At 36.0% G+C, this 14,010-nt stretch overlaps 1 pseudogene; it reads right to left on the bottom strand.

Moving 5' to 3' along the window:
• Window positions 1-6,872: 6,872 nt before the first annotated feature.
• On the bottom strand, window positions 6,873-7,052 carry LOC122044478 (annotated as a pseudogene).
• Window positions 7,053-14,010: the final 6,958 nt, after the last annotated feature.

Below are 14,010 nucleotides of genomic sequence, written 5' to 3'. Positions count from 1 at the left end.
ATGAGCATTAAATATTATTAATGAACATCATTGACAAATAATTTATAATTTTTATTAATAAATATTAATAAATTGAATATATATATATATATATATATATATATATATATATATATATATATATATATATATATATATATATATATATATATATATATATATATATATATATATAAAAGTTTATTCATTTAATTTCATAAATTATTTATTTATTTTATTTGATTGATTATGTGTATATTGATAAACTCTTATCTCTCATATTATGGTGTGTTCATATATTTTTTCTAAATATTTATAGTTTGATTTTCAATTATAGTCTATTTTAGAGTATTTTTCATTAGTAGGATGATAAATTTAGAATATTAATATGTTAGGTTACTTGTTATGAAAACTTTTAAATTTATTTTTTACAACTGAATCACTCATCTTTAAAATTACTTAGTATAGAGAATTAGATATTTGATGTTATCTAAAAAAAATTAAACCAAACTAAATGTGAAACTTTTTTCAGGTTTGATCCATTAACAATCCTAACTATCTCAACCGTCTGCCCAAATTAAAAGGCTAAATCGGCCTTCACATGTTTGAATTGAACCGAATAATGATATAAAGCAAATGTCTTGGTTATTTTGTCAACCATCCCTTAAAAGTGATTAATGGTTAAGTCCAATTTATATAAAATTGATATTGTTACATTGTTAGTATCCAAGCATGCAGCCTAATAAATCCTAGGAGTGTAATCCAATGCATGAAAGTTTTATATGGATATCAGGACGTAGCACAGACAATAGGCGCATGATATCTTTAATATAATGATCAAGGATTAATTTTTAAAAATTGACGACTTGGGGTTTACCCTACTATGCGCTTAATGTTTATGTACCTACATGTACCTTCCTCTATATTCGTGGGACCGACACTAGTGGGACGTTAATATAATTGATCTATATTTTTTTTCTACATGCCACCAAAGTAAATACATAAGCTTACATCGAGGTTCATCCTGACAGTCAACGTTCTCGAATCTGCTACCTATTGAGAAAAAAAATCTCCCATAATACACTACAGATGAGTCACAAACTCTAAATATTTAACATGTCGTTTAAGTTTTATTTTATGAATTGATATATGTGATTTGAGTGTTTAGAGACTTGCAAGAACACAAAGTTTATAGAGAACTTTGACTTGACTTCGAGGTCATCTCAAGAGGTCCTAGGTAAAAAAACAAAAATATTTTAGGTTTTTAATATTTTTTAAAAATAAAATAAAATTTTCTCTCGTCCTTTTCCATTCCGATATGACATCGACAATGATGAGTTAAAAAAAATAAAAATAAAATATTAATTTTAAAATATTTTTTTATAAAATTTAGTTTTTTAACTATTAAGATGTAAAATCATTAATTAAATTTTTATATTGATAATAATTTTTTTCAATTGATAATATTATTAAATTATTTAATTTTGTTGAGACATTGCTCAATTTTATTAATTCTAATTTTAATCTTTCTTCTCCATCCATAATACAAAAATTGAAAAGATTATAAAAGAAAAGGCAAAGAGCACTAAGATATTTAATATGTTACATACGATCGACCAATCAAAAAAAAATTATGCCAAGCACAAAATAGACTTTGAAATAAAAAAGCGGCAATAGGCATACACCTAAACGATTAATCGATGCAAATTATAACTGACATCAGCAATAGAGCTTTGCCTATCATGCAACAACCAATAATGGCGGGCTAAATATAGTGTCATAAAATTGTGTGGAAAATATATCCCTTCATACACATGATTTTTATTCTTTCTTTGGTTGAATCCAGCACTATTTTTACATGACAAAATTGTTATTTTATTTAAACACTATGCAAGAAATCACTTAGGTTTTTCCTAACGATGTTTGGGTCCATCCATGGTTTATCCTTTACACAGAACATCTCGTCTTGTAATTATCCTTTATCCCAAGAAAATATCAATGTTTCTAATATACCAATAAACAATCAATAAGTATCAAAGTTTATTATGAATCATTCTAAATTAGATACTATGATTAATAAAAATCTAGAGTTCTTAATAGGAACAAGCAAATGTTTATCATCATACAAAAATTGAAAAAATGATATTTCAAAACACTAGAATTCTACTGTATTTGTATGCGTAAATAAATTTCTAATTTATATTTTTATTGAGTAAGAAGAAAAGAATGAGAAAGAAATATTATCCATCATGGAGGAGGACATCATATGAGAGAATCATCAGCAAACTAAAGGAGGAGAAATGCAGAGCACTAATAAGAGAACGAGTTCACGATGACTCAGATTTTTGAGATATATTAAAAAGAAACAGTTGATTATATCTTATAAATAAGACCTATAATTAAATGGATTAGCGTTGTCTAATTGGCAATTGCAAAATGCGGTGGAAAAATAAAATAAAATTAGGTCTTATAAAATGCGGTAGATAGAATTTCATATAAAATTGGGAATGAAATTAATAAGGAAATACATTTATTAATGTGAGCGTGCATGACAACGTTAAAAATGGTGGCTCACCAATTAGAAATTTTGTAAAAATAATGATGGATCTTCAATTTCAAAGATTTTGTAAACATAATGAGCCTTAATTTTATTGGGATCTTAGATATAGACCTTAATAGCTTATACCTTAAGCTAGATATGCATGGCATGGCCAAGATGGTACGTTGATGACTTAAAGATTTGTGGAGATTGAAAAGGGATAATATAAGATATTTGAGACTGCAAAACAAGAAGCACTAAGGTGGCTCTTGAGTGTTGACTTGGTGTGACCATAAGTTAAAGGTTCTGTGGCTGAAGGTATGTGATGTGTGTGATTGATGTATATATTTTTTGTGTTATTTAATATTCATCCATTGCATCACATGAGCATACTTTTCATAGTTTCCTAGCTTTTGTGATTCTTTTTATCTTTTTGGTTTGGAAAATTGATCTTTATGTATTTGATTGATAGGATGCGAAGTTGGAGCTCATTAGATACAGAAAGCCTTGGAAGCGCAAGTTGTAGCATGCATGATGCATGATCAGACCGTGGTGGCTACCATAACAGTGCATCACCTAAGAGACAAAACCAAGAATAGAGTGACAACCGGGGGAGTCCAATAAGAAGCATAGGTAGGTTGTGGTAGCTACCACAACCATGCCCCATTTGGTTGCATTGATTCATTCCAATACGCGCCATGGCACTTGCTATGGTTGTGAGGCCTCAAAATAGGTTGGTAGCACCCCTAATTGTTAAGGAAAGTCAATTAATTTTGATATCTTTTGAGGTTATAAAAGGATCAAGGGAACACGTGAGGCATCAAGGATTTTCTGTGATAAGGAACCTTAGGAGAGAGTTATTTTCCAAGGGATACGAGGATATTGTCCACCAAAGAGATAAGGAGATCTTCCGAATATGACATCCACATCTACAATGGAGTTCCTTCTAAACTTCACTCTTTCATTGAGGTGTAGAATGCTTTCCTCCGTGTCTTTAGTTTGTATCTTTATCTCTATGGAGTATTTTTCTTAATTCTAAGATTATGGAGTAACATGATGTAGAGTTGACACTTGTGTTTAATTAATCTCCTCTTTTTATCGCATGATGTGTTTTGATACTTGATTCAGTTTTAATATGCTTACAACTTAATTAGTGCTAGTGTGCGTTAACATATCACAGGGAAAAGGGGAAGGGCCAAAAGGTCAACCTAATTCTCTGACCTATAAATTCCAAACTTGAGGATTTATTCGTGAAAGTAGTCCAAAATTTCTCAAGAGTACCATTGACTATCATAGAGTGTAAAGTGTTTACCCCTAATTCAACCTCATGAAGTAAGGAATATCGGTCTAGATGATCATAAGATATCGTGATAGAAGTCTCCCTAAGAAAGTGATTGCCTTAGTAGGGCTACCACAAAAGTAAGAGTTGTGTTTGTATAGATTCACCAATGTTGTCCAAGAGAAAATATCAGTTACCTTAGGATAAGCCACCTTAAAACATATCAAACACTGAGATAAAACATGGAATTATAACTACAGTGTCACTGATCATCACAATGAAACTGAAGTCCTAGAATTTTCTTTAAAATCAAATTTCTCACACTTGTCACTTCACTCTCATTTTGTTTTCTTTCACAACAAGTCTCTTGATTTAGACTTTTCAAGATAACCTACTTTGCTCGTCAATCGATACTCAACTAATTAATCCCAAAGGATAATATTTTATTACTTAATGATAACTATTCACTCAATGAAGGTCACATTACATTCTATTTATTTAACACCAAGCAATACCTAGACCTTGAATAGTTTAATGCAATTTTTGAATCCCCTTGTAGCGGGAATCAAAGATATCCCACTGATTTCAGACCTAATTATTTTTGGGTCAAGATCACAAACCAATTTTATGCTTCTAGAGCGAAGGTCACTTCTCTTCAGAACCCTTACTTTTGATATCTACATCATGTTATAGCATATACCATTTTTGGTCATGGAGTGATGGTAGTTCATCTGAGTGAGTTGACATATTTGTAAGCGATGCAAGAAAATGTTCAATTAGATTATGGTTTACACTTCGGATGGTACCCCCTAGTAATAATATAAGAAATAATTGATATCAAACTAATTCAAGTCATCACAAATACCAATGCGATATAATATCACTAAGTTACGAATGATAATGCGTGCATGTATGCATATACATGTGAATGTACTCAACTGAACAAGATCAAAGTCATACAATTCTAACAACACTCAAAATTGATGTGGAAGGAAAAGCATAAATTTAAACAGCGAAAAATAAACCAAGCAATTTAACAAGGGAATCCAATGAGTGGGACATGCAACTAGGACCTCTGAGCGACATGATACAACATATCTTCTACCTATTAACCTGGAGTCAAAGAAAAATAAGGGGTCATGAGTATAAAATACTCAGTGGGTATAAGATAGATAGTGCATGATATTATATATAAGAAGATCAAAAGAAATGACCGTAAATAAAATACTTACTATAAAAATAAGAGTGCCAATATAATCAATTGCTAACAAAAAAACATAAACAACTACATAGCCCTCCATTAACTCGCTTAACCAGGTATAACCAATAAATTAGGAATACATACAGTATATCCAAAACATGCATGAATAAATACATAACTAGCATATTGCAAGCATATAACAAGTCTTGATTATGTGCAATAACATGTTATCACGAATGGGTCTCATGGGCAATCAGGGTATATAACTAGTCACTATTTGTGGTAAAATGCTCTCCCACGGATGGTCTCGTAGGTGGACATAATGAGGTAGTTATCTAACTCCCTTGCCATTGACTGTGAAGAACACTATATCACAGATAGTCCCGAGGACAATCATGATATGTAAGCAGTCATTGTTTGTGGGAGAATACTCTACCAGGGATGGTCCCATGGACAGATAAAATGTATAAGTGACCATTATCTACAGGAGAATACTCTACCATAGATGGTCCTGTGGACAAACAGGGTATATACATATACCAAGTCATAATAGTAAAATAAGCAGTAACAATCCATCCAAGGATAATACTATTCAAGCTACCCTACGGTTTAACCTCACTAACGTATATGTATGAGCCTAAATAACAACCAAAGCTCTAGTAGGGTACTCGATATCATACACTATGGTATGATCTTATTAATGTATAAGTATGAGCTTAAATAACAAACAAAGGTATAGTAGAATACTCAATATCCTACAGTATGGTATGATCGTACTAATATATAGGCATAAGCGTACATAATAAGCAAAGGTCTAGTAGGATACTTGATATCCTACACTAGAATATTACTACCTAAAGGCACAAGTATAAATAGCAATAAATAGTATGGATAGCAAATGAGACTGCATGGATAGCAAATAGATCAAACTAAGTACAAGCAACTAAGTATCAACTCAAGAAGTAAATAGAGTGGAGTCAAGATAAACAGTAATTGCTATCTAATCAATATATGATAATAAATAATCATTCACTAAGATCAAAGAAAATATAGAAGTCAAGTAAGAACTACCCACTTATCAACTTAGAAAGTCCCTTGACGCCCTCAAATCAAAGAGCATGTTTCTAGCTCAAATCTACATATAAGGTATACCAAGAATTAACCCATTAATCAACCTATTTATTAATTAATCATCTTCTAATTAATTAATAAATATATAAGTAGCACCAGGATTAATTTGGAATCTTGTGTCGCTATCTATATGACTGTGTTAGATGGGAGCTGTTATTTCCTTGTTCTTAAAAATCAATTGTCACACCCCCTCCCTAACCCTAAGCATATCATAGTCCAAGTTTGTGTTAACTAGTCATTTCCCTCTATTCCAGCTCCTAAGCTGATCGACATGGACAACCCCCCTCACCAAGCTCGATAAACTGGCTCCTTTGAGAGCCATTCCTTTTCTTTTTCTAGTTCTTCAACAATGCATTCTGCTTATAATTTTTCAGAAATCATCACTACCCTTTCCACCATCAAAGACGAATAGGCTGAGTGAAAATGCATATCAGATGAGTGCGATCTTAGAGTAGAGGAATACTATCATAGGATTGATGAGCACTTTCAAAGGGTGGAGGAGAATTACCACAAGATGGATGGGTTCCGCCAACAGATGTATGATTGGCACGCTCACAAAGTCCCTTCCCTCCTTTTCCACCTCCCCCTCAGTAGACTCTATTTTCATTGAGAGCAATGTTTGTTTTAAGTCTTGAGGGTTTAGATAATTTAGTTAGACTAGTCATCACACACATGCATTACATGTGTAATATAATGCATCAATATGCATAACTTTGTGTCCTAGGCCCATAAATTGAACTTGGTAAGGGTACGCCAAACCCATGCAGTAGTGCAATGTAAGGGCAACACTTGAGAACCCCAGTAGCAAGTTACTGTAACAAGCTCACCCTCATAAAAAATTAATTTATTTTTTTTATATCAAATATTAAATTGATAAGAATGGATACTACATTTGATCTTAGCCAAAAGACCGAGAAAGGTATGCTTTCTAATGTCGCCGACCCAATCTATTTATAGAAGCTTCTTTACTCACGGTATTGTCAATCCTAAGATGTGACACTAAAGAAAATCATGACAGCGTATATTTTTTGTATATAAAATAATCAGAGACAATTACTAATAAATCTTAAAATTATTTTTAGTGTGAACAAAAGGATATTAACATAACTTTATTTTGGGCTTCACCAAAATTACTTAGTAAAAAGTTCATATTCTTAATAAAATAGTAAGATTAGTTATATTTGTTCATTTCCTTAGTTTTAGTTTAGATTTGATCATCATGTCTTTTTGTTTGTTTGCTTTCTTGCATTATTATGTTTACCATGCCATCATGTATTTATTTGTTTGGTTCTTATAGCACAATAATTTCATTTAGAACTTAATATTTTTGTGGAAGTATGATCATATTTCTAGGGTTTCTATTTCTCCTATTTGTAGCAATAGGACATGAGTGTTGTTAAGTTAAAAAAAAAAATCATTGTTAGCATGCTTGATTTAGTACCTATATTTCCAATTAAACTTGATTTTAAGAGTTGATATATTTGAAAATAATTACTATTTATTTTATTGGACTAGTATCTTGGTTTCCTAGGAGACCCCATTGCATTTTGGTTACTTAAGAAACACTTGAGTTGAGGATCTCATAAAAAAAGAAGCGGTAGAAAATTTTTGTTTACAAAATTTTTAAAAAATGTTTTGGCAATGATTTGAAGCAATATGATATCCCATTGAGACATAGTGATTATTGGACAAATACCAAATATGTACCCTGTAAAATATCAAAAAAATGGCGAATAATGATAAGAGAATTTTTCAAAATTTTTAGAAATTCTTCTGAAATTTTTCGGAGCTCGTATGCCTCAGGTTACGAGGATAAAAATGGGGTCCGGGAAAGCCCATTTAGGCTACCCCATTTAAGCGAGGAAAAGTTTGATTTTTCATTTGTTTTTCTTTTTCTTTATTTTCTTTTTCCTTCGTGTGCCCGTGCCCTAGCCCTTACCCATGCCTATTCCCTTTCGGCACCCATCCCCTTCTTCTTCCGGCCGTACCCGATCATCTCCCCCAACTGGCGCCGCTTCGCGCTTCCTCTCCCACGCAAACAAAACCTCGACAAAGGAAGAAATTGGGCAAATCTCCTTCCCCCTCACTCTTCTTCAACGCCGACGCTCCTCTTTTCCTTGATCCGTTGCCGTCACCCTTTGTCGCCTCCTGATTCATCACCGTCGATCATCTACTCCTCTATGTCAGTCATCGCAGCCTGTCGCCTGTCGCTGATGCCACCACAGCCGTCATCCCAACAGCCGTGAGCCCTTCTGCCGGCATCGCGTGGCCTTCTTTCCCCTCCCCAGCCATGGATTCGACCCGGACTTGACCTTGTTGTTGAGTGTCCAATTCTTCTTCCCTGATTTGATCAGAACATCGCTTGACCTTTTCTGATCAGCGCCACTCAGGTTCATCCGATTGTCATCTGATCTGTCAGAGTCCTCTCTGATTTAGGGTTGTTGTCGTCTCCAGCTGAGCACCGCCGTCCGCAGTGAGATTTCCACCAGAGAAGAGGTGGTTGATTAGGGTAAACCCTAACTAAATTTGATTGTTGTGATTGATCTAGGATTGTTGCTAATTGAGGGATATTTGATTTGGTGGATAACAGTTTTGATCAGGGCAGAGAAGTAGATTCCAGTAGCAAATGACCCTTCGCCAGCAGCAATTAACGGCTGTGAACGACTGTGGAACTTGAGGTAAGGGTAGGGATTTGATATATGTGTTGAATTAGGGCTAAATCGGGTAAGATGCTATGACTGATTATGCTTATTGCAAGTCCTAGTTGGAATGGATTAGTTAGAATCGATTGAGGAGTTGAATGATCCAATTAGGGTTTATAATTGGATCTGGATTTATGTTAGCTTCTCGAGGATTTGATTTAGCTAATTTATTTATATGTAATTAGCTAAATATGAATACCATGTATTACAGGACTCTGATTCGAGACGAGCATCTCGACGTTGGATTTAACTAGATTGGACTTGCTATTTGAGGCGAGTACCTTGACTTATCTTTGATAATGTCATGTTGATATGTTTAGTAGGTTATAACCTTTAGTAATGATTATGTTCGTCTTTGCTTCGGTTGGTCACTACCCGATACCTGTTACATGCTTGTTTTGTTTACCTATTATGCACTTCATATTAGTACCTACCTGATTATACATGCTTAGAGGGGTAGTGACACAACCATGTGTTTATTATGTTCTGGATCTAGGTTTTTGATACCTTATCTGACCTATGTACCTTAGATCTTCAGATTGATCCATTGATGCTAGGGTACACATTTTATATCTATGGATAGGTTCAGGATATTTTCATGCTTAGTGACATGCACCATCTTGCATGATTGCATGCTGTGTGATAGTCGACTCCATTATTATTGAGCACATCACCAATTACATAGATCTGCACACACCACCACTCATGGGTTAGTGGTATATCAGGCAGGTATGTGGCAGTTCTGCTGTTAGGCTCCGCTGGTCCAATGACTCAGCGTGGTAGCCGGTAGACAGTTCTGCTTTGTTAGGCTCCGCTGGTTTAGTGTAGCAGCGTGGTAGCCGACAGATAGTCGAACTTTGTTAGGCTCCGTTGGTCCGCTCATGGGTAGAGCGATGCAACGTGGTAGCCGACAGAGATTCCTCCCCGTCATCGTGTACCGGGAGATGAGAGCATTGTGCTCCCCCACTTATGATTTGGGGTAGGAGGATAGGTGTACTCCGACAGTATCCCGTCCACTCTGTCACTTATCAGGAGCATTGATGGTAGAGTGCACGGTTGTCACAGCCCCATTCACTCGGTCTCACCATCGTGTGTGAGATGGCTAACTGCGTCAGGGGTGACCATGTCATTGGCATCATATGCATTGATGCATTTACTGATTGTGTTTGTTGCACTTATATGCTGCATTTGGATGGATGCATATGTTTGATATACATACAGGATTTATGATACTCTCGGTCTGACGACCTGACTATTCTGATAGGAGGCCCTGGTGAGTACAGTTCTCTTGAACCCTTTTCTATTGTGTATTTCCAGCTTTTGTCTAGGAGACTGTACTCCATAGTTATTACTATTTGTTATAGTTTACTATACATGTCAACTAGGTATCTGCTGAGTTGTTGAACTCACCCCCGTGGACACTATCTTTTTCAGGTACCAGGTTGTTTATGGAGTCGCTTGGAATATCCTGCCTGCCGGTACTCACATCACATCAGGAGACCTGTCTCCGCTTTTGTTTATTTTTATTTTGGTATATGAATTTGTGTATTTAGCTTTGTGTTCCGGCTTTGTTCCTGGAGTGTTGTTTTGTTGTGTGGTGTAAGCCTAGACGGCTAGCAGTTTTCGTTTTTAATTTGTATGTGTTGTCCATTGTATTTCCGTTGTGTTTGGTTTTAGTATAGCCGAGTGGGCTGTTAGATTTACATATAATTGCGTGATTGTGTTTTTATTGTATCAGCGGAGTAGGCTGCATATAAACTGCGTGGTTGTGTATATATTCCAGCCGCTTGTGGCTGAGGTATATTATGTCTGTAGAAATGGTTCAGATTGTCAGCCGTACAGGGGAGATGCTGTCGAAATTTCTTCGGACAGGGACTCCCCAGTCACTTGGCTACTAAGATTCATAAACTCTAATACTTAGCCTGGAGGTCTAGAGTTCGAATTCTGTGGAAGGCAAAAATCCACTGGCCAGGGGTGGGAAGACCTAGTGAGTAACGGCACGACTGAGGGTCGTCGATCGATGAGATAAGGGGTCGCCAGTTGGGCCGCTAGTGGGGCCGCCCAAGGGACCGCCAAGGGGCCGCCAAATGGGCCGCCAGTTGGGTCGCCCAAGGGGCCGAGGGGTCGGGTCGTTACATACCCTTTTGAGATCTTGAGGTTATAGGTGAAGGCGTTGAAATTTCGTTCTGTTTCGATTTTCCCTGTACAAAAATTTTATAAGTACAAAATTTTTCCTAGCAACCACATGTTCGATTAGACATGTGTTTGATCAATCAAGCAAGTTCTTGATGGATCAAAGCACACCTTAATCGAAGTACAAGATCGCTGGCCTCTTGTGTTGGTATTCAGGATCGATACAAAGAAAACTAAACTAATTACACAACGGAATCAAAGAACTAGTCGTACCTTTCCTTTGTAGCCAAAGACCTCTAGATCTTATATTGTATTCCTCTCCTCTTCTTAGACGTCGTGTGGGTGACGATCTACCAAGACAACAAACACCCTTCCCTTCTTTGGTTCCAAACCGCCGGCCACCAAGAGAAGCTCTAGGATGGGGCGCCTTCTCCTCTTCTTCCTCTTCTCCTCTTCTAAGGAAGTGGCGCCAGCCCTAGCAAGGTTGGAAGACAATTGTGTGTAAAAACTAGGTTTTAGGGGGCGCCACCTACTCCCTTATATAACCCTTGCCGCCGGCCCTAGGAAGGTGAGATTAACCAATTGTGGATGGGTGGATGCGAGACTTTATATAGAAGCTACAAAAGAGACCTAGAGGAGGAATTGGTTTAGGCCTCCTGATGGGCTTGGGCTTCCTGTGTTCGGCCCGAACACTCAACTCAAGTCTATCAATAATAACTCATACCACTAAAGGATTATTATTGAACTATCGCACCAATCCCATATTACAATATGGGCTCCTTCTTATCATGAGTGCGTTAATCTCCATGTGTTTAAGATATCGTATGTCCGTTAATTAAATGAGTTACTGACAACTCAATTAATTAACATTCGATTCTAAGAGTAGTACCACTCAACTTTATTATCATGCAGGACTAAGTCCACCCGCAGGGTTTACATGATAATCCTTATGAGCTCCTCAAGGGGACATCATCAGCCTAAATAATTAAGAGACAGATTCCTTCTATAATCAACAATACATTATATAAACAGTACCATCTCCCAACTCATCGAGCATATTGATTTAACGAATAAATCTCACCTATTGATAAGTTAAAGAAATAAATACTAAGTATACGTGTTTGTTATTATATAGGGATTTAGAAGACGCACATTCATAATAACAGAGGTTTTGTTCTTTTATGTAGTCAGTACAAATCGAACAACCTCAAACAGTCTTGCTCAATACACACATAGTGTACTAGTATAATTTTATAGTTAGGACAGACTAATACCAAATCACACTACAACCGTTCCAATGGTTTATCTCAATCCATCTTGATTGTGAGCTACTATTTATAATTTATAAGGAACCGATAACATGATCTTCTGTGTGGCACCACACACCATGTTATCTACAATATAAATTAAATGGACAACTGCATTGATATATATATAAATATAAAATACAAACATTTAACCAAAGCGATTCTCATTTCAAAATATTTCAAAATAGATGTTCATACAAAAGCTAGACTTATAGTATACATTCTAACAATCTCCCACTTATACTAAATGTAACGACCCAAATTTTCTCATTTTGAGCCCCAAAAATAATTCAAAAATATTTAGAAATGCTATAGAAAAATTCTAGAGATTTTTAGAAATTTTTAGAGTATTTTTATGCAATTTTTGGAGTTCGTTTGATATTTTTACCAAGGAGAATAAGTTTTAAAAAATAAACTAAAATAAAAAAAAAAGGGTTGTAGAAGTTGGGTTTCGAACCCAGCACCCCGGACCCAAGCAAAACCGGCCGAACCAACCGAGCTGCGCTCGATTTGTTAATCATATATGGAGCGATATATATTTAAGTAGTAGATAGGAACAGTAAAATAAATTGGAAATAAAAGTGCGCGGCTGAGGAATTGAAGCCGTGATCTCTGGCTTCGGTTAAAACCGGCTAACCAGCTATTCCGTGGCTGTTTTGTGAACAAATAGAGAACAAAATAAATTTAAGTAGTAGTTATAGATAATAGAAATAAAAGGGTGCAGGAAAAAAGGGCCGAGCCGAGGCTCGACCCGAAGACCTCCGACCGCAGCAAAGTTTTAAGCGGAACACAGCCAACCAACTCTGCTAGCGATCATTTGTTATTAAAGAAGGAGAAAAATTCCACTTAAGCTATAGTTGGAAACGAAAATAACCTTGAGTATAAGTTTTAAATCCTTTTCCCTAAACCTAAAATTTCTCCCGAAATTCCCTTTCTTCTCTCACGCTCACGACGCCGCGCGACGGCTCTCTCTCGGGTGGAAACGAAGACGACTTAGGGCACGTCTCCGGCGGCCGACGAGCATCGTTTTCCGACCGGTTTTATCCGCGCGTGACCACCTCGACGAGAGGAGCTTGGAAACGCAAAGAAGCCGCCGGGATTCTCATCTATCCGAAACCCTAGATCTCCCTTTTCGGCTGTGAGTTCAAGGATACAAGGAGTGAGTTGCTACTCACCTACAGTAGGATAGCTCCGAGATTTGTTTCTTGTTATTTTCTTTGTTTTCGAAGCTTTTCTTGAATTTTCTTGCGTTTCAGCTTTTGGATCTGTTTGTTGCCGTGTGCTTCAAAGAAAAGGGAATAGGGTTTTTGTTGTTTAGCTTGTGCCTAATTTCTTTGGACCTTGTTGCTTAATTCAGGGATTTTGTTTGCTACCATGTTGTTGCCGAGAGTTTCATAGGTCAAGAGAGGAATTTTAATAGGTTTTGCTTCTTCGCAATTATTACTCTGGAAGGATTTTCAATCTATTGATGTTCTGGTTCTCTGATTAGTAATGGTTCTTAGTGGGTTTCAAAGAAGGATTATGAATGGTAAAGTTCAAGTTTGATAGGCATATGGTTGTAGCAGAATTCAGAATTTATGCTTATATTTTCCCTTTCGTTTCCTTTGCTGCTGTACAAACCCGAATTGCCTTTTTATTCCAAGCAGATAGTTGGATTTCTCATTTATCCTCTAGCTTCTTAGTGTTGTGGTAGGCGTGAGCAACAATTGAAACAATGCAAATTTTCTTAAAGCTTCTAG

Source organism: Zingiber officinale, chromosome 2A (assembly GCF_018446385.1).
Source record: "Zingiber officinale cultivar Zhangliang chromosome 2A, Zo_v1.1, whole genome shotgun sequence".
In the NCBI taxonomy this organism is placed as follows: Eukaryota; Viridiplantae; Streptophyta; class Magnoliopsida; order Zingiberales; family Zingiberaceae; genus Zingiber; species Zingiber officinale.
The sequence above is the reverse complement of the archived record's forward strand: the minus strand, read 5'-3'. Positions and strand labels throughout refer to the sequence as shown.